The sequence below is a fragment of the Periplaneta americana genome, chromosome 2 (genome assembly GCF_040183065.1).
Source record: "Periplaneta americana isolate PAMFEO1 chromosome 2, P.americana_PAMFEO1_priV1, whole genome shotgun sequence".
In the NCBI taxonomy this organism is placed as follows: Eukaryota; Metazoa; Arthropoda; class Insecta; order Blattodea; family Blattidae; genus Periplaneta; species Periplaneta americana.
In genome coordinates, this window is record NC_091118.1 from 212,840,451 (window position 1) to 212,859,939 (window position 19,489).

At 37.6% G+C, this 19,489-nt stretch overlaps 7 non-coding genes across 7 annotated transcripts; 6 read left to right on the top strand and 1 right to left on the bottom strand.

Moving 5' to 3' along the window:
• Window positions 1–2,219: 2,219 nt before the first annotated feature.
• Window positions 2,220–2,294, bottom strand: TRNAS-GCU (transfer RNA serine (anticodon GCU)). The gene has a single exon. It is a non-coding gene; the product is annotated as a tRNA-Ser (tRNA).
• Window positions 2,295–2,515: 221 nt separating this feature from the next.
• On the top strand, window positions 2,516–2,589 carry TRNAS-GCU (transfer RNA serine (anticodon GCU)). Its single transcript has one exon. It is a non-coding gene; the product is annotated as a tRNA-Ser (tRNA).
• Window positions 2,590–3,346: 757 nt separating this feature from the next.
• Window positions 3,347–3,420, top strand: TRNAS-GCU (transfer RNA serine (anticodon GCU)). The gene has a single exon. It is a non-coding gene; the product is annotated as a tRNA-Ser (tRNA).
• Window positions 3,421–3,623: 203 nt separating this feature from the next.
• On the top strand, window positions 3,624–3,697 carry TRNAS-GCU (transfer RNA serine (anticodon GCU)). Its single transcript has one exon. It is a non-coding gene; the product is annotated as a tRNA-Ser (tRNA).
• A 203-nt stretch (window positions 3,698–3,900) lies between these two features.
• Window positions 3,901–3,974, top strand: TRNAS-GCU (transfer RNA serine (anticodon GCU)). The gene has a single exon. It is a non-coding gene; the product is annotated as a tRNA-Ser (tRNA).
• Window positions 3,975–4,177: 203 nt separating this feature from the next.
• TRNAS-GCU (transfer RNA serine (anticodon GCU)) lies at window positions 4,178–4,251 on the top strand. Its single transcript has one exon. It is a non-coding gene; the product is annotated as a tRNA-Ser (tRNA).
• A 480-nt stretch (window positions 4,252–4,731) lies between these two features.
• Window positions 4,732–4,805, top strand: TRNAS-GCU (transfer RNA serine (anticodon GCU)). Its single transcript has one exon. It is a non-coding gene; the product is annotated as a tRNA-Ser (tRNA).
• Window positions 4,806–19,489: the final 14,684 nt, after the last annotated feature.

Here is a 19,489-nt window from a genome sequence, read left to right on the forward strand (position 1 = left end):
CACAACTTTGTGCCCTCTGCGTCTTGGCGAGATCAAAGAGCTGCCAACCTCAATCTTGTTGATTTCTCTGCCCGAAGTAATTCCCATGGTTCCAAGAAGCCGTGTTTGAATGCCAGACCACTGAAACTTGGTGAGCAAGTGTGGTGATTACAGTTGCTAGACAATCTTACCGTCCTCGTCAAAGGAATAGCACAGCGACTGGAGTGCTACAACGTTCTGGTCTCCCACTTACACCCGTAGGTTGTTTTCGCTATGAATGTTGATATTGCTTTCATACAATAAGTGAAATTCTGAATTTGGTTTTCTCGGGGAGGGGTTGTCACGGTGGTTACGTGGATCAGAGTTTCGCTGGTTCAACACCGGCCGAGAGCGGTGTATTTTAAGGGTAATTAATGTCCGCCTCCTTGGTCTTGAAGCTCCTGATCAAGGTGCTTGGGTTCGATTCCCGGTCGTGAAGTCAGGGGGATTTAATTCGGGCCTCTTCACGGGGACTGGTTGTCTGTCCATTGTCCCAATGGGTGTGGTGTCTCCCAATATTTTTCGATTGCTGGTAAAATTCATGCTCTGGGAATAATAAGTTAATTAAATAGTAAAATATCGCTGCAATCGAAAAGTATTGGGAATAAATTTGATTAAGGAACAAAAGAAAGTTTCCTTTCCAGGCAGGATTCGAACCATGAAAGTCTTAAGGCTGGTTCACAATAAACCGGAAACGAGAATCGGAACGAAAACGAAAACGGTAAAATTGTTAAAATGTGTACATTTAAATGTGAGCATTCACAATTAACGAAAAGCTTGTCGGAGCCCGGGATCGGGAACGGAGAGTTGGCCAAGTTTCAACTTTGGCGTTCACGACTCCGATCACAGCCCACTAGATTCATTCTATTGCCATCTAAAAGCTATTTTGTCGTCGTATATTTTGTAGCAAGAAGACCGTGACATAACCTATGCATTATTTTGTTCTGTGCTGTGCATCATGGAGCAAGTTTTATTTGATGAGATTCTAATATTGAGTGTTGAGGAAAATCCTCACGTTTACGATAAGCGGCGCGCCTCGTATGAAGATGAGAAAATGAAGGAGAATACGTGGCTTTCAACAGCTGCATCTTTGAACACCGATCGGAAGTGAATCATATTTTATTACTGTATTGGTTGTATTACACACTACATATTCATGCTTCAATTCAATAACTACTGTTGTGTTCATCTTTGTTCTATTACAAATGTTTCTTCTCTAATTATTTTACGTTATGGTAGACTTAAAACAGGTTGTGATAATAAAGATGCATGGGCATATTTATAGTACCGTACCTAATGAAATGTTTCAGTTGAAATTTCGAAGTTGGTTAACCTGTGTTTATGTTGGCTGCCTTGTACTCATGAGAGAACGCCATTGGTTAATTATACACAAATAACATCAGAATGCGTAATATCGACTCTACATATCGTTATTGACATACATATCGATATGCATAGTCGTCTACGTTCTCGGTTTATTGTGAATCAAAAATTTTCATATTCACGTCCTCTGCTTCTCGTTTTCATTCTGGTTCTCGTTCCCGGTTTATTGTGAACCAGCCTTTAGTTACCAGTCTATCGTGCTCTAGAGTGAACAAGGCTCTGAAATCAGCTACAAGGGTCGGTCCGTTTTTTTTTGCAACTACTGTACATAAAATGTAATTTTGTACAAAGATGTTAGTTCCGTGAATTTACAAAATACAGACACAAGTTGCGGTATTTTACATGTTTGGTTATACTTGTAAAACAGAACGAATGTTATTACCAAATGTGAGAAGTTCGTACCATAACTGTTAAGTTGTGTGAGCTTGGACTATACATCTACCGAATGAACTATAGTGACGCAGCTCTCAACATCAACAAACCAGCAAAACAAACATGTGCAGTCGGGTGGTAACCAAACGGATCTTTATGCCAATAATCCATGGCCTTAGAATCAGAAACAAAATGAACAATTACCATTGTGTAAAAAAAAAAAAACGATGATAATTGACAATTACATTCTTCGTAATTTTCAATGTAAAATAATTTACTCATGCAAATAAGAATAACAAACAAAATACGTAATAATATGTATCTAGCCTTGTTACAGTTAACAATAATTTAGATTTTCAGTTCATAAAAAGTGCACTTTTCTATGTCCAGGAAAATATTTGTATACTGGAAATGTTCGTTCTTTGAATAATTTCAAGGAAAATTTGTTCCGGGGCCGGGTATCGATCCCGGGACCCTTCGCTTAGCGCGCGAACGCTCTACCGACTGAGCTACCCCAGGGACTATACACGCCACCGTGACAATTTTTCCTTGAAATTATTCAAACCTACTTTACAGGGAGCTATGACCTGAAAGCGAGATTTGCATAATACATTCGTTACTGGAGGTACGTTAACAGAAAGCCACAATTTAAGTCACACAGCATTGTGTGCACTCGAAGTTGAGTTCTGGCGTCTTGTCAGCTCATGTGAGTTGTGTGGATAGAAAGGATGTTGTGTATAGTTCCTGGGGTAGCTCAGTCGGTAGAGCGTTCGCGCGCTGAGCGAAGGGTCCCGGGATCGATACCCGGCCCCGGAACAATTTTTTCTTGAAATTATTCAAACCTACTTTACAGGGAGCTATGACCTGAAAGCTAGATTTGCATAATACATTCGTTACTAGAGGTACGTTAACAGAAAGCCACAATTTAAGTCACACAGCATTGTGTGCACTCGAAGTTGAGTTCTGGCGTCTTGTCAGCTCATGTGAGTTGTGTGGATAGAAAGGATGTTGTGTATAGTTCCTGGGGTAGCTCAGTAGGTAGAGCGTTCGCGCGCTGAGCGAAGGGTCCCGGGATCGATACCCGGCTCCGGAACAATTTTTTCTTGAAATTATTCAAACCTACTTTACAGGGAGCTATGACCTGAAAGCGAGATTTGCATAATACTTTCGTCACTAGAGGTACGTTAACAGAAAGCCACAATTTAAGTCACACAGCATTGTGTGCACTCGAAGTTGAGTTCTGGCGTCTTGTCAGCTCATGTGAGTTATGTGGATAGAAAGGATGTTGTGTATAGTTCCTGGGGTAGCTCAGTCGGTAGAGCGTTCGCGCGCTGAGCGAAGGGTCCCGGGATCGATACCCAGCCCCGGAACAATTTTTTCTTGAAATTATTCAAACCTACTTTACAGGGAGCTATGACCTGAAAGCGAGATTTGCATAATACATTCGTTACTAGAGGTACGTTAACAGAAAGCCACAATTTAAGTCACACAGCATTGTGTGCACTCGAAGTTGAGTTCTGGCGTCTTGTCAGCTCATGTGAGTTGTGTGGATAGAAAGGATGTTGTGTATAGTTCCTGGGGTAGCTCAGTCGGTAGAGCGTTCGCGCGCTGAGCGAAGGGTCCCGGGATCGATACCCGGCCCCGGAACAATTTTTTCTTGAAATTATTCAAACCTACTTTACAGGGAGCTATGACCTGAAAGCGAGATTTGCATAATACATTCGTTACTAGAGGTACGTTAACAGAAAGCCACAATTTAAGTCACACAGCATTGTGTGCACTCGAAGTTGAGTTCTGGCGTCTTGTCAGCTCATGTGAGTTGTGTGGATAGAAAGGATGTTGTGTATAGTTCCTGGGGTAGCTCAGTCGGTAGAGCGTTCGCGCGCTGAGCGAAGGGTCCCGGGATCGATACCCGGCCCCGGAACAATTTTTTCTTAAAATTATTCAAACCTGCTTTACAGGGAGCTATGACCTGAAAGCGAGATTTGCATAATACATTCGTTACTAGAGGTACGTTAACAGAAAGCCACAATTTAAGTCACACAGCATTGTGTGCACTCGAAGTTGAGTTCTGGCGTCTTGTCAGCTCATGTGAGTTGTGTGGATAGAAAGGATGTTGTGTATAGTTCCTGGGGTAGCTCAGTCGGTAGAGCGTTCGCGCGCTATGCGAAGGGTCCCGGGATCGATACCCGGCCCCGGAACAATTTTTTCTTGAAATTATTCAAACCTACTTTACAGGGAGCTATGACCTGAAAGCTAGATTTGCATAATACATTCGTTACTAGAGGTACGTTAACAGAAAGCCACAATTTAAGTCACACAGCATTGTGTGCACTCGAAGTTGAGTTCTGGCGTCTTGTCAGCTCATGTGAGTTGTGTGGATAGAAAGGATGTTGTGTATAGTTCCTGGGGTAGCTCAGTCGGTAGAGCGTTCGCGCGCTGAGCGAAGGGTCCCGGGATCGATACCCGGCCCCGGAACAATTTTTTCTTGAAATTATTCAAACCTACTTTACAGGGAGCTATGACCTGAAAGCGAGATTTGCATAATACATTCGTTACTAGAGGTACGTTAACAGAAAGCCACAATTTAAGTCACACAGCATTGTGTGCACTCGAAGTTGAGTTCTGGCGTCTTGTCAGCTCATGTGAGTTGTGTGGATAGAAAGGATGTTGTGTATAGTTCCTGGGGTAGCTCAGTCGGTAGAGCGTTCGCGCGCTGAGCTAAGGGTCCCGGGATCGATACCCGGCCCCGGAACAATTTTTTCTTGAAATTATTCAAATCTACTTTACAGGGAGCTATGATCTGAAAGCTAGATTTGCATAATACATTCGTTACTAGAGGTACGTTAACAGAAAGCCACAATTTAAGTCACACAGCATTGTGTGCAATCGAAGTTGAGTTCTGGCGTCTTGTAAGCTCATGTGAGTTGTGTGGGTAGAAAGGATGTTGTGTATAGTTCCTGGGGTAGCTCAGTCGGTAGAGCGTTCGCGCGCTGAGCGAAGGGTCCCGGGATCGATACCCGGCCCCGGAACAATTTTTTCTTGAAATTATTCAAACCTGCTTTACAGGGAACTACTACCTGAAAGCCAGATTTGTTCGTTTTTTGTCAAAGATGTAACTGGGGCTAATCCGAAATATGATGCACTATTCCTTACAGTATCACAAAGTGAACAACAGCATTGTGTATAACTTGTAATAGTGCATTTCGTGTATGGCACACAACATTAAACCCATCATTTGTTTCAAGAACACTTTTAATTTTTTGCTTTAATGACTATTGGGACTTCTGCGGATTGGTATATACATATATTTGAACAATAATTATTATTCTTCCAAGCCACCGGCGTGGCTCAGTCGGTTAAGGCGTTTGCCTGCCGGTCTGAAGTTGCGCTCGGGCGCGGGTTCGATCCCCGCTTGGGCTGATTACCTGGTTGAGTTTTTTCCGAGGTTTTCCCCAACAGTAAGGTGAATGCCAGGTAATCTATGGCGAATCCTCGGGCTCATCTCGCCAAATAACATCTCGATATCACCAATCTCATCGACGCTAAATAACCTCGTAGTTGATACACCGTCGTTAAATAACCAACTTAAAAACAATTATTCTTCCACATCTCGCTGCTGGGTAACTTTCGGTGCTGGACCCCGGACTCATTTCACTGGCATTATCACTTTCATCTCATTCAGACGCTAAATAACCTAAGCTGTTCATAAAGCGTCGTAAAATAACCTACTAAAATAAAAAAATCCAAATCTCGCGGCGTCAGTCATTTCTATATTTCTGAGTGCAGCACAGTGACTGCTGAAGGCAATTGTTTGAAGGGATATTGAAACATATCAACATCATACAAAGATCGAGAATGCAAAACATTATGTCTATTTTGAGTCAAATTTTGAAGTAGATTGTTACTCTTGATTGTTCTAACCCCATACTTACTTACTGGCTTTTAAGGAACCCGGAGGTTCATTGCCGCCCTCACATAAGCCCGCCATTGGTCCCTATCCTAAGCAAGATTAATCCATTCTCTATCATATCCCACCTCCCTCAAATCCATTTTAATCTTATCTTCCCATCTACGTCTCGGCTTCCCCAAAGGTCTTTTACCCTCCGGCCTCCCAACTAACACTCTATATGTATTTCTGGATTCGCCCATACGTGCTACATGCCCTGCCCATCTCAAACATCTGGGTGCAAAGAAAAAGTATTCCACATAAATATTTCGTAGCATAATGTCTCTGAAAAATAATATTTCTTCTTTACATTATGTGTACACATTACATAATTTCCATGTAATATGAATCTCTATTTGCTGATAGGCTTGTATGATTACCAGTAAATCTTGAAGTTTTGCATTCAACTTCGTGTGACTGGAAGATTTAAATTCTACCATGTTAAAAACCGTGTCCACACCTGTGGAGTAACGGTCAGCGCGTCTGGCCGCGAAACCAGGTGGCCCGGGTTCGAATCCCGATCGGGACAAGCTACCAGGTTGAGGTTTTTTCCGGGGTTTTCCCTCAACCCAATACGAGCAAATGCTGAGTAACTTTCGGTGCTAGACTCCGGACTCATTTCACCGGCATTATCACCTTCATTTCATTCAGACGCTAAATAACCTAGATGTTGATACAGCGTCGTAAAATAACCCAATAAAATAAAATGTTAAAAACCGCTCACTAAACTGCACAACTCCGCTGCAAACGTTAGCACGTGATGAAACTGCTTCTCTACTGTGCATATTGCTGTAATGTAGTTACGAAAGCCATCCATTCACAGTTGCGGATATACTGTGAGTTGTTTATGTGAACAGGGTATAGTATATACAACAGACTAGTGAGAGGATCTACATTAAACGGGCTATTCCATATGAAATCGATCAGTAAAAAACCTCGTATTTTTAATATTCTAATTGCTTCCCTCTTTATACAAGGTGCTGAGGAGAGTGCATTTTCAAAAATATACTATCGGAAGTCAAACGGTTTTCGTATTGTTGAGCGACAAATTTAGAGTATTTTATAAAAACAAGCCTCTTTCAGCGCTCAGAACTAAGGAACCATTTACTGCAGAACATTGAACGAGAGCTCATTTTGAAGCTGACATTTGGTAGGTTATGATAAGAAGTAATCCTTATTTTTATTGTACACAGAGAGACAGATAATCTGATTTTACTTACTTTTAGGCTTTTTGCCAATTTGTAAAAATGTAAAAAAAAAAATTGAGAAAAAACCTTGCATTTTTAAGAGGGATTCGTCATTGTTTGCTTAGTGGCATGGCAATAAGTTTCGGGGGTATTAAATAGATTATTTTCACACGCCTGGACTTGAACGGCGCAGTACCGCACGCACTGGCCGAGAGCTGAAGATAAGCTAGCGTTGGGCGTCATTTTATGAAAACTTGTGATAAAGCTAGCACAGCTATGCGCTACTAGACGAAACATCACGTGTTTGTCTCCTGGCCTTGCTTGTCTCGGCTAGCTCCCGTCTCACAGTCAGCTGGTTAGTTCACGCGCGTACTTTTTATTTTCTTTATTTGATATTTTCAATACTTTCTTATCAACGTGCCATCAGTAAAAATATGTGTTTATTTGTACTTTCAATGCGGAATCTAACCATATATATATATAAAATATTTTTTTCGTGGGCAAAGGCGTCTTAATGAAGAAAAATCTAAATTTCTCCATTTCCATAAAAAGTAAGAAAATCTGTTTACATGTCAATATAAACTTTAATTTCTCAGCATCAAAATAAACCATGATTTTGATCATTGGGTGAAAAGGTTGCGGAGCCACAACAGTTTAAATTTGCTAATTTTATGAAAATACGATAAATTTAAATATTTTTAATTTAAACACTATGAAGTTCTGATGCCTCAAACTTTGCACAAAGCATTGTATCACAGTTCTCTACGTACAAAAAAGTTTAATTGTATTTAGAAATTGTAAGGTCAATTTTCTCTATATTTCGGTCGATTTGAAATGGAATAGCTCATATGCCTGGCTGTACACAATCTGAAATCTATGTTTTGTATGAACTTCCTACGTCTAGTTATTACCACATTCTACTATAGCCTATACAGTCACGAAGCTTGAGTTTTGAGGGTGCTAGAAACAATAGACTGTGACGGTACTATTTTGCATTGCCTGTAATGAGGCGATATTAGCGATCCTAGTGGTGAGCAACTACCTAATTTTTGCATATTTACTACGTATTGAGCTTCGCGACTGTATATACTAGACTGTGTTATTACTGTATCTCAACCAATGGTCTGCTTTCGAATCTGGTCGCTCGTCCTCTGATCATGCGCAGTGCCTCCTTTCTTGGACTTGAAAATATATCTGTGCACATCAGTTATTTCTAAGACTGTACGGGTGCTATGCATAGACATTTCGCTAGCCCGCGCTACGAGCGTGCTAAATTAGCCCCGGCTATCGACTGGTTACTTGTACAGGATTCATATCATATCATATCGCTAACACTGGTTTATGAATACGAAAAACGTTAGTTCGCTGATCATCCACCGGAAGCCCGCGCTAGGAATATCTATGAATATGGCCCTACATGTTTCAATGAAGATTTAATTTTAATGCCAAGGATTATCCTTTCAGTCGGTCCCTGATATCAGTGTTTCTTGAATGCTGTGTTCTCATACTTCATCCGTCCCGACTGTCTTATTGTGCGGGGAATTCTGTCCGTCAGACGCCAATTTTCTCCCTCGCTTGTCAGAATATTCTCTACTATAGCACGTAACGTTATTTTCTTTGCATATTTAGAGATCTCCACTAAAATTTGCTGCTACTTTCTGTCGTTGTAGCATCTCTTTCACTGGCAGGGGGGCTTATCAATTATGAATACAAACTTTTTATTGCTTACTCATTGTGTGAGGTACAATGCGTCCTTTCACTTCCTTAGACCAGCCGTGGCGAAAATGTGATCATGCGCCGAGCCACTGTGTAACCTGCAACGTGCATAGCACCTATGGAGTGAGGCGGACACCCGAAGGGGAAGTGAAGCAACTGTCTGACTTATTAACGGATTTTCATTTTCCTTACGTCAAGCACTTAAATATAATTTTATACAGTACAAGGCTACAAACTAATGTTTAGTACGTGTAACGAAGAAAGAAATGAACAATAAATGAACATTATCACAACCTAAATTAACTGTCTTCAGAATGTCTCTGCGACGAAGTTTCAAAATCAGGAATTATGTCACTTACTGCCAGTCGTAGTTGATACGAAGGTATTTGGCTGTCAGTCGTGATCTAAATTTGGTTTTTACTATTTTCGTTGTTGAAAATAATTTTTCATAAACGTAAGCTGTAGCGAACATGGCTTCAACAGAGCAAGCGAAAGAACGAAGCTTCGGATATTTATTTTTTGGCAAAGATTTGAAAGTTCAACATTTGTCAAGTCCTTACATCTAGCTTTCATTTAATATCACATCGTAAATCTGTGAGTTTAAATTGAAGATCTAACCGCAATATTTGTACATCTGCTGAAAAAGTATCGACATACAGAGAAATAATAATAATAATAATAATAATAATAATAATAATAATAATAATAATAATAACAATAATAACAACAACAACACTTAACCTTTTAATGTTTCATCAGTAACATGTAGTAACTTATAATGCCGTTTTATGTTGTACAACCGTTTTCCTCGTAATATTTGTGAACAATTCATACATTTAATATTCTCATCATATTGACAGCAAAAAAATGCTTCCTCCCATCCTACTTGAAACTTTCGTTTTTATAGAGGCACATGGTTTCGAGAGAGAAATTGCGATGATACGCCACTCGCAAAGTCAGAGACAAATACAAATGGAACGGAGTTTGACTCCAGTGAGTGAGAGGGTGGAGGTTAGGGGAGGTAGGAAGAAAGAGAAATGCATAGCTATCATAGCGAGCCACAATGTGCTCGCGAGTCACATTTTCGCCATGGCTGCCTTAGACCCAGTGACCTTTAGACCCAGTGTTTACTATAGCAACGGCCGACAAAAAATATACTCGTAATTTCATTCTTCATATAATATTCAAGTAAATCACGGTTGCTAGGCAACAATAGATGTGTGACTATACGGGTGATGAAAGTACTTATTATGATATTATGGAAAGCGTAATATACTAGTAGAGTCAGAAAGTACCCGAACTTCCGGTGGCAACGCCATGCTCTGTAGGCAACTTCTCTGCCTTATTCGTGTTATATGTGGCCTAACCTTCAGGCGTATAGACTCAGTGTGCCGACCGATCAAAGGGGAAAGTAATGCTTGAGGTGTTCTTCGATGTCCAGGGTCTGGTACATTCTGAGTTTATTCCTGATGATCGAACTGTCAGTAAGGAGACATATGTTGCAATTCTTCGACGTCTTCGTGATGCAGTTCGACGAAAAAGACCGAACTTGTGGCAAGGACAGTATTGAGTTCTTCATCATGACAATGCCCCAGCACATCGGTCGCTCTTGGTGAGCGAATTCCTCGCACAACACAAAATACCTGTCCTTCCACAGCCAGCATGTTCTCCAGATCTTACTCCAGCAGATTTCTACTTATTTCCAAAGGTCAAATCCCTACTCAAGGGAGGCGGTTTGCGTCAGGCGAAGAGGTGAAAATTCATGCGACGCGCGCTCTGAAGGAAATGACCAAAGATGGGCTGCAGGAATGTTTCGAGAAGTGATATGGACGCTGGAACAAGTGTGTCACTGCCCAGGGGTCGTACTTTGAAGGTGGCGTTGTGTAAATGGTTATATGTCATCTGCAACAAAGTTTTATAGACATGTTCGGTTACTTTTTGACTCTACTAGTAAAATAAATTGTGTAACTCCATAAAATAATCCTTTCATTTTCATACAGCATTATATTTTATAATATCCAACCTGTTTATAAAAACACATTTCATTTTCATAGTACACATTACCGTCGTACATGACAGACGCTATATTCGGTTCATTTTGTTGAGTTTTGGTGAATTCGATATTCACCGATGTTCGCTGTATAGAAGGAGGCCTGTTATGTTTCTTCGACCATGTTATGAAAATACTTGCTATCCTTCTTTCCTATCCCTTCATATTTTAAACCGCTTAAGGACCTGAGCTCATATCTTGCTATTATTTTTCATGCAGAATTTAATTCGTTATTTATTTAACTAGCTAGCTAGTGAGTACAAATTACATCTATAAAACAAAAATGTTTCTAGCCACTACCGTAAGAGCCAGGCTCGTGTACGGTGTGGTCTTAGCCAATAATATAACATAAAATTTACAAGGACAGTTTACTAAATACAGTAAGTAACTTAATTCAAACCAATAAATACAACACAAGAGCAAGCATAAAGAAGAAAGAGAAAAAGAGAGAAAAGTACACATTTAATATAAATTGACAATCCGACAGAAGCCAGTGATATTCAATAAAAACATGAATACAGTCGACAGAAATAAAAGGTAAAAAATACACTTGTTAATATTATATATCATGGATAATTTTACAAATTTATTTTTTAAAAGCTTCAATTTTAAAATATTTAAAATTTGGAAAATGATTTGTAATTTTATTATAAAGTCTTGGGCCGAAACTAGCGCCATGTTTAAGAGCTGCACTTGCATGACATTTAGGCTCAATTAATGGGAAAGTAGACTTTTGTCTTCGAGTACGATATTCATGTCGGTTATATTTATGTTTTATTTGATTTCCGTGATAGTAAGTTAGTAAAATATATTTATAAATTTATTCAATAGTTAATACTGTAAATTTTATTAGTAACAACAATGTAATTTATTCGCCACAACAATAATTCCTTTCTACAATTCACCTTAAACGCTCTCGTCAACAATTGGATCTTCACTCAACACAGTATTCGTTATAGCACTCCACTGACGACAATGACAATTTACTTGGACTATTACGCACAACAATGAACTGTTAATCTTAACTAATATTTACAAAGCACTATTTACAAATCAGAACTACCAGTTCTCAGTTCACAGTTCTTCTATCTCAGTCACTCGAGTTCACAGTATCTCGAATCACAGACCTTCAGAGACAGTTCACTGTACTCGAACTCGGGTCCCTCCAACTGCGGTCCACTGCACTCGAACTCAGGTCCCTCCAACTGCGGTCCACTGCACTCGAACTCAGGCCTTCGGCTGCTGACGCAGTTGCGGACGCACACTCGAGTCGTACTCCGGTACACAAGACTGGCTTCCTTGCTCTGGCTTTCTCACTGACTGAATAACTGAAAAACTCTCGAGTTCGCTGGCGCTTCTTCTTTTATAGCGAAATCATAGTTGCGAGAAATTTCTACAGGTGTGTAGAGAATTATCTGGATATCTCCACTTCGACGGACTTCTCGAAGAGTCGGGAAGGTCCGTTCCCCATTCACTGCGTACGCAGCAGTTGCGCGCGCACTCTCGCTCCACTCTCTCGCCGCGTTGGCCCTTTCCCCTCTCCGCCGCGCGCCATTCCACCGTGCTCCGCGCGATCTGCTTTCTTGCGGGACGCTGGTCGTGACTTCGAATCTCACGTCGCTGTCACAATACTTTAAAATCTGTATAAATTAAATTTGTTGGGTAATCCATATTTTTGGTCAGACAAATTTTTATTAATTTTTTGTGTAATAAAATTAATGGATTAAGTACAGATGATGCTACTCCACCCCAATTTATTATACCATACTGTATTAATGATTGTACCAAAACTAAAAATATTATTCTCAATGCCTCCTTAGTGATAAAATTTTGAAGTATTATGAATTTATAAATTGTCTTTCTTATACTTGTACACATGAAATCAATTTGTTTATCCCAACGTAAAAGCTGGTCTATAATAATTCCTAAATATTTAACTTGTGTGGAAGGTGTTAGATGTGGGCAATTACAATAATTATGAAACAATAAATTATGAATGAAACGAAGTTTCTAATGTCTTGGTTTTTCTCTCATGTTTGAACATTGTATGCTAGTAGTCGGTATTATGGACATATGCGCTTTTAAAAATATATTTTTTGATTTGCTTACACGTATATTTTTTTGCATGATTGGACGTATTAATGACAACAAAAATCACCTGGACTCATTACTATGCGTAACTTCGCAAGATACGTGCCGCACACCCTTATGCAGCTAAAGCATAAAGGGACAAGGAGGAAGGGACTAAGGAGAAAGGCATCGAACATAAGGAAGGGAAAATGTTCTACAGAGATTAGACAAATATGAACCGAACATAATGCTTCTTACCTATTTTTAACAAACTCTGGTGTTTTAGTTTACATGCTTCATTTCTGCGTAATGTTGGTTGCCTATGGAATAGTGCGAAGTTTGTAATATCTAGGGAACGGATTTTTATGTTCTAAACATTTAAATGTATTTATTTTTTTGTGCTAAAATGTACGAAAATATTTGCTAAAAATAAAAATATATATATTTTTAAATATGACAAAATACCTTACTTAGCTTGAAAAAAAATGTTGCTAGGTACTCACCAACCACACTTGAGTGCTAGTAGTTGGCCGAGAATTGCAGTGAACAACAAAGGTCATCTCCAAATTCTCCATCACAAATGCATGCCGATTATCTCTGAACAACGACTTATACTGTGAAAACGATCTTTCCACATCACAGGACGTCAGACGTGCATATTTAAAGAGAGGAATGTCACAAACACATACACTATCAATTTCACCTACAGGCACACCCTCCAGTACTTGAGCAACTTTACACATTTTTTATATCCACTGTTTTTCCCAAACACATTCTGGAATTTGTCCCTTAGTACTTGTACTTCTGAACCTGGTAGCGAGTCTAGTTTAATTTCCACGACACGCACCTCCCTGTTTCAGACAACAGGTTTTTGGATGTTTCGAGTTTTTTATGGTGTCACACAAAAAGATTAAATTTGCTAATAGGAAATAACCATCTTTCAATGTATTTTGAAGGATATCGATTGACTATGCCCGATAACAGGGAATCACAACAAGGTATATTGCCTTACTTGATAGACATGAGCGAGAGACGAGAGATTTCTTTAAATTAAATAATGTTCATACCCGAGCTCTTATCCGTTGTGTTTCACAAACAAAGCGCGGAATGAAATCACCTTCAGCAAAAATAAACATTCCTAATTATGTGTTGCAAGATCTCTCCTCCTTGTCCATGTTACTGATACCCTAGATCATATAATATGTAACAGACTCCTCGCTACGTTAAAATCGGCAGCACTTTGAAGAGAACAACCGCCAGGATCGCCACCCGTCCGCTGTAAACGAACACGAGATGGCAGCACAGTCGCTAATGCAATTAAAATGGGTATTATGACGTGACTCCTTATGTAACAACTAGATGGCAGCGTAGTAAACCTGACAAAAGTTGTTAACCGCAAAGCCTATAACCCTGACATATGTTACATATATGATCTAGGCTGATATGCTGCCAAACAGTTCTCAGAACTTGAGGCGATACTATTACGAAAATGGATCACGGATACACCACAAAGCGCTTAGAAACACGAAGCAACCAAGAATTCTTAAAAAAGATAACGACTTCTGAGTGATATAAGTGATTTAGTTTTAAAATATTTAAAAGTTCTTGTAAAAAAGTTATTTAAGTAAAAAAAAAACTCCAAGATTTATGTGTTTATAACAGATTTCCTGAAAATATGTATTTATATAATTTTTTTTTGTGAAAATATGTGTTTTTATGTGAAATAAAATTCGGATTTTAAACTTGAAACTTCATGTTCGGAATTTTTAACTTTGTTAATTGTGTTTTATCACACGCAAAAAGAATATTTAATTACATAGGAATCCGCTCCTTACCCAGTATCTTGTCATCCTCTCTCATGTTTCAACATTACACGACACCAGTTCGTAGCATCAAAATTGTAAAAGTCTTTACACTTTGATCATTACAAAATGTACTGAAAAAAAGAGAAAACAGCTTGTAAAATTTGCATGGAATTCAAGTTCACGGGTGCAGCCATTAAAATATGACGTAATTTTTATGCTTCCAAGTGCCTTAGAGAACTTAAATTTGCTGATTCATTTTGACAAGAAAACGAAAATACGATTTTTGACCGAAACTGACCAGAATTTCACCCTTGGAGCTTGTAGTATGGGAAATTTTTATTCCTGACATAATGATAGAGTAAAAATTCCGACCACGATGATCGCGCATGCGCGAGGACATGCGCTGGCGGATTCGGCGTCCCGACGCTCGGACTCACGCCGGGACGGCCCAGTTGTCAGTGGCTTGCTTGCGAGTTGTTACGCCCGCGTTCACCGCTCTGCAGTTGATGGTCGCGTGCTTCTATCATGTCCACGACATGTGCTAACACGCGCACCGGTCCTCGAAGTGCAGACCCGCGTTTCGCACATCACTAGAAACTTTAATATATTTATTTTTTTTCATTCAAATTTGTGCGTTTGAAATGTTTTGAGCTTCGGCTCGCATTCGTTTCCCTTATAGACGGTAAGTTTATTGTATCATTGATGTATGGATGATTTCTCGAAAATTAGTTTCAAGTTATGTTCGCAAAATCCCTCGGATTGTTGTTGTTAAAACCATGAAAATTGTTTAACGATGACAAAAATATTCTGATAGCAATATTGTTTCCTTTCGCTGAGACTGTTTTATTTCTGTTTTGTCGTAAGTTAAAATTAATAACGAAATTCAAAACAGGAAATCTTATCCAAAAAATCTTTATTACACAAATTATCTTAAAGTAAACAATTGAGGAGCGTTTTGTCAAAAGTCGATAAACTCCAAAATTTTCAAAATTGAGATGTTGGTGGTGATATCTCAACATTCATGTTACGCGTATCCCTGTGAAAACAGTTTTAGCGAAAGTTGATTATTGCTGCAATGAAAATTGTGATCTTTTGCAAAACTCGATAATCGCACTCGTTCATTTAAGGTAAAAGTCGATAAACGCCAACTACATTATAAGGAGAATAAAATACGAGGACTACATAGCATTTTATATTTTTAGGCACAAATTTACGTGTGGATACTTCAAGAAATAAATAATGTATTTCAGATTGTTTTAGCAAATATAACACTTTATTCTTGTTTATATAAGTGATTCAGTTATTTTCATTGTTGTATGAATAGAGTTTGTGTTTCCAAAAAATTTTAATGTTATTATGTTTTTTTTACTTTGTAGGTACTTCGTTTAAACTATTATGTAAAGACGAGAAATTAATAAAATAACTACTAAGATTTATTTCAAATCATCCGTCCTCAAGTGAGGTTGACCACTGGGATCCGGAATTAACAAACATAAAAGATAAAGGGAAATGAAACGAGCAAAATACTGATTCGATTTGTACATTAAAACAAAAATTTACGTGTTAACATATAGATGATAGTGTAGAATTTGAAGAGAGGCCTTCAGAATTTCCATTACAATCTTCTGAACCTCATAAAAGGGAATTTGATTAGAATATACTGATATAAATTAAATACAAACTAAAAATAAAATGTGACCAAAAACAGCGATTTAAGAATATAGAAAAGTGTAAGGTTTAAATAAAAACAAAGTTATCATGTTTTAATGTCTTCGCTTTATCGACTTAAAAAACAGTAAATTTCGTACTCCCACTTTTACATTTATAGATATAAGTTTTAAAATATTTATTATGTAGTAGCATTATTACCTTAAACAATTTAATAGTAGAAGAATAAAATATATGGGATTAATAGTTTTTGATCATATAAAAAGAACCTTTACTGACAAATTTAGTTTGAGGCGTTTATCGACTTAAAAAAAAACGCTTCTCAATTGAATAATATCTTTGAAATCATGGTACAAGTTGTAATTCCTTTCAAATATCCAATTTTCTTTATGTAAAAAGTACCGACTTACAGTAAGTACATTATGTATATGTCGACTCTCCTGTGTATAGGGACGTACTCATTCACATTGTTCAGTTTATCGGATATGAAGTACGAATTTCCATGGCAACCAATGCAATTTGCGTTGCACTAAATTCTTTATTTTTTCTATTAGTATAGGCAGAATATCCACGTTATTACACGTCAAAAAACGGATGCGGAAAATATTATCGAAACATTTGGTAATATTAGACATAAATCTTTCTTAAAATAGTTGATACAGTTGATCTTTGAAATCGTATTGAAAGTATGTAATACTTAACTGTTTTAAAGAAAAGAATTATTTCAAGCCAAATATATTCAATTACGTATTATTGTTTTAGGATATGTTATTCAGTAAATTTGTTTATTGGAAATTTTTTGAAAATAGTTTACAATCTATTCACGAACCGTTCTCAATGTGACAGTATAAGAAATTTACTCCTGTAATAATTTCGTTTCATTTCATTTTAACGCCATAAAATTGTTTTAATTTAACTTTGTAATTAAATCTATAAAGTAAAAATATTTAGAAATAAGAAAATCATAATGCATTACAGCCGTCGTTCGCAAAGACTAGATTTTCAGACCTGTTTCGATGTCATGAAATTTTGAGAGTTAAAAATTATTGTTGAAGCCAAATTTTCTGTGGCCAACATCTGTCATTTTGATATATTTATAGTTGAATATTAATTCTGTGATACGATCGTCATTTATTCTTCCGCCGTTTATTATGTTGGTTGTTAATTTTGGATTACGATTGTCAGTTATTCTTTTGATGCTATTCATAGTTTGTTATTAATTCCGATATACGATTGTCATTTATTCTTTTGACGCGTTCGACATGTCTAGAGTTAACTGTCAATTATTGCGAATAAAAATAGATAACGCTTTCAACATGCTATTGATTTCATTTTTCTGTGTTCTTTTGTTTTGCTTGTTAATTTGAAATTGCTGTTTGCTTTAGATATCTTGATTTATTATTGTGTTATAAAAGTTTGTCCTCGGAATGTTTATCAAAAATATAATTTTAGTTGATTTAATTTCTAAATTACTGTATAATTGTGAATTCAGAGGCACAAAATATTGTGGGAACTGCCATTACTTTGTGGAGATTCAGTCTTGCGAATTATTTTGCTATCTTACCACATATGCGAGTATAATTAAATTAGTTTATTTTACTAGTTCTGTATGTATTTATTACATATAATATTTTGCAACCCAAAGGGGGTAATGTTTGCATGATGAATTTCTTTCCTTGTTTCTGATCCTCTAAAGGTAACATATTTTAGTTGTTTATTGATATGTTTAAATAATAATAATAATAATAATAATAATAATAATAATAATAATATACATAAATATATTTAATTTAAAACTTGCTTTCTGCTAGCTAGTTTTGATGACGCTGTTGGTGAAATTATTAATAATCCTAGTCCTCTTAAAATGAAATAAATTTTACAAAGAAATCAGTAACAGAATTATAAAATTCTTTCAAGATAACTACATTAATTTCATTAAATATTATTAAGTTTTGATTCGCGTAATTTCTAACAAGACATACATCTGTTATTCTATTGTACTATAATAATATTAAATAATTTTCACACAGCTTTAAGTAACAGAATAAACCAGATTTTTAGTGTTGCCATTAGGAAGATTACGATGTCAGTAAATAATTCTTGCAAATGTTGCTCTCTATAATACATTCAATTCTGATGCTCCAGGAATGGTAGAAATATATTCAGTGCACCTTTCTGTAACATTTCCTATAGCACCATTGATAATTTTATTGTTGCGATAGATTCTGTGTTCCACATGACGTATTTTTAGATCTGTATTCTGGATGGAAGTGATACAACTCTGCAGAATAAAGGGGACAATAGAATACATTAAAATATACAGGGTGTTTCCGAGGTGGTGTTATAAACTTTCAGGGATGATGGCGAAGGGCACAAGTATCAATTTGAGATAAGGAACCCTGGTCCAGAAATGACCAAATCGAATTTACAAGCAAAAATAGTTGTGTGGAAATGAAATAATTTTATTCCTCTGTATACCTTATTTATGTGTATTTATCTGTACATCTTACACATACTGTATTCATCTGACGTTGTTTACGTTGTCTACTTACAGTATTCCATTCAGTGCGTTGTCTGAGGGGTGGGGACAGGAAACTACATTAAAGCAATGCAGATAGCGTAATGTGTGACGGACATGGTCGGTCCTGGTATACACGTCTGTAGACAGCAGTGTATGTGTACAAGTTGCAGTGTCCAGTCGATCAGTCCTAGTGAAATGGAGGAGTACACGAGAGCGGAATAAGCAGACCTGATTTTCGAATACGGATGAGCCAATGGGAACAGTAGACAAGTTCACAGATTGTATCTGGACTAGTACCCACGTAGGAGACATCCGGCCCATAACATTTTTTCCAAGACTGTTCCAAAGGTTAAGGGAAGGAGGGCACGTGGTGCCAAATTACAATTCTATTTCCACACAACTATTTTTGCTTATAACTTTCGACTCAGTCATTTCCGGACCAGGGTTCCTTATCTCGAATTGATACATGTGTCCTTCGCCATCATCCCTGAAAGTTTGTAACACCATCTCGGAAACACCCTGTATAAAAAAACCTATCATGCGTTTTGTAGTTAAGTGCATGGATAATTAGACAATTACGTTGAAAGTTTGCATAGTTTGGCAACACCGCATCGCCGGCTCACGTATGATCTGAACGCAGAGTTTCGTCACTTAGTCACACCAGTAAGATTGCTAGACTTCCTGATAGCAAGAAATAACGATACGTGTTAGACTTTTTAAGTTGGAAGAAAATCGTCTATTATATTTAAA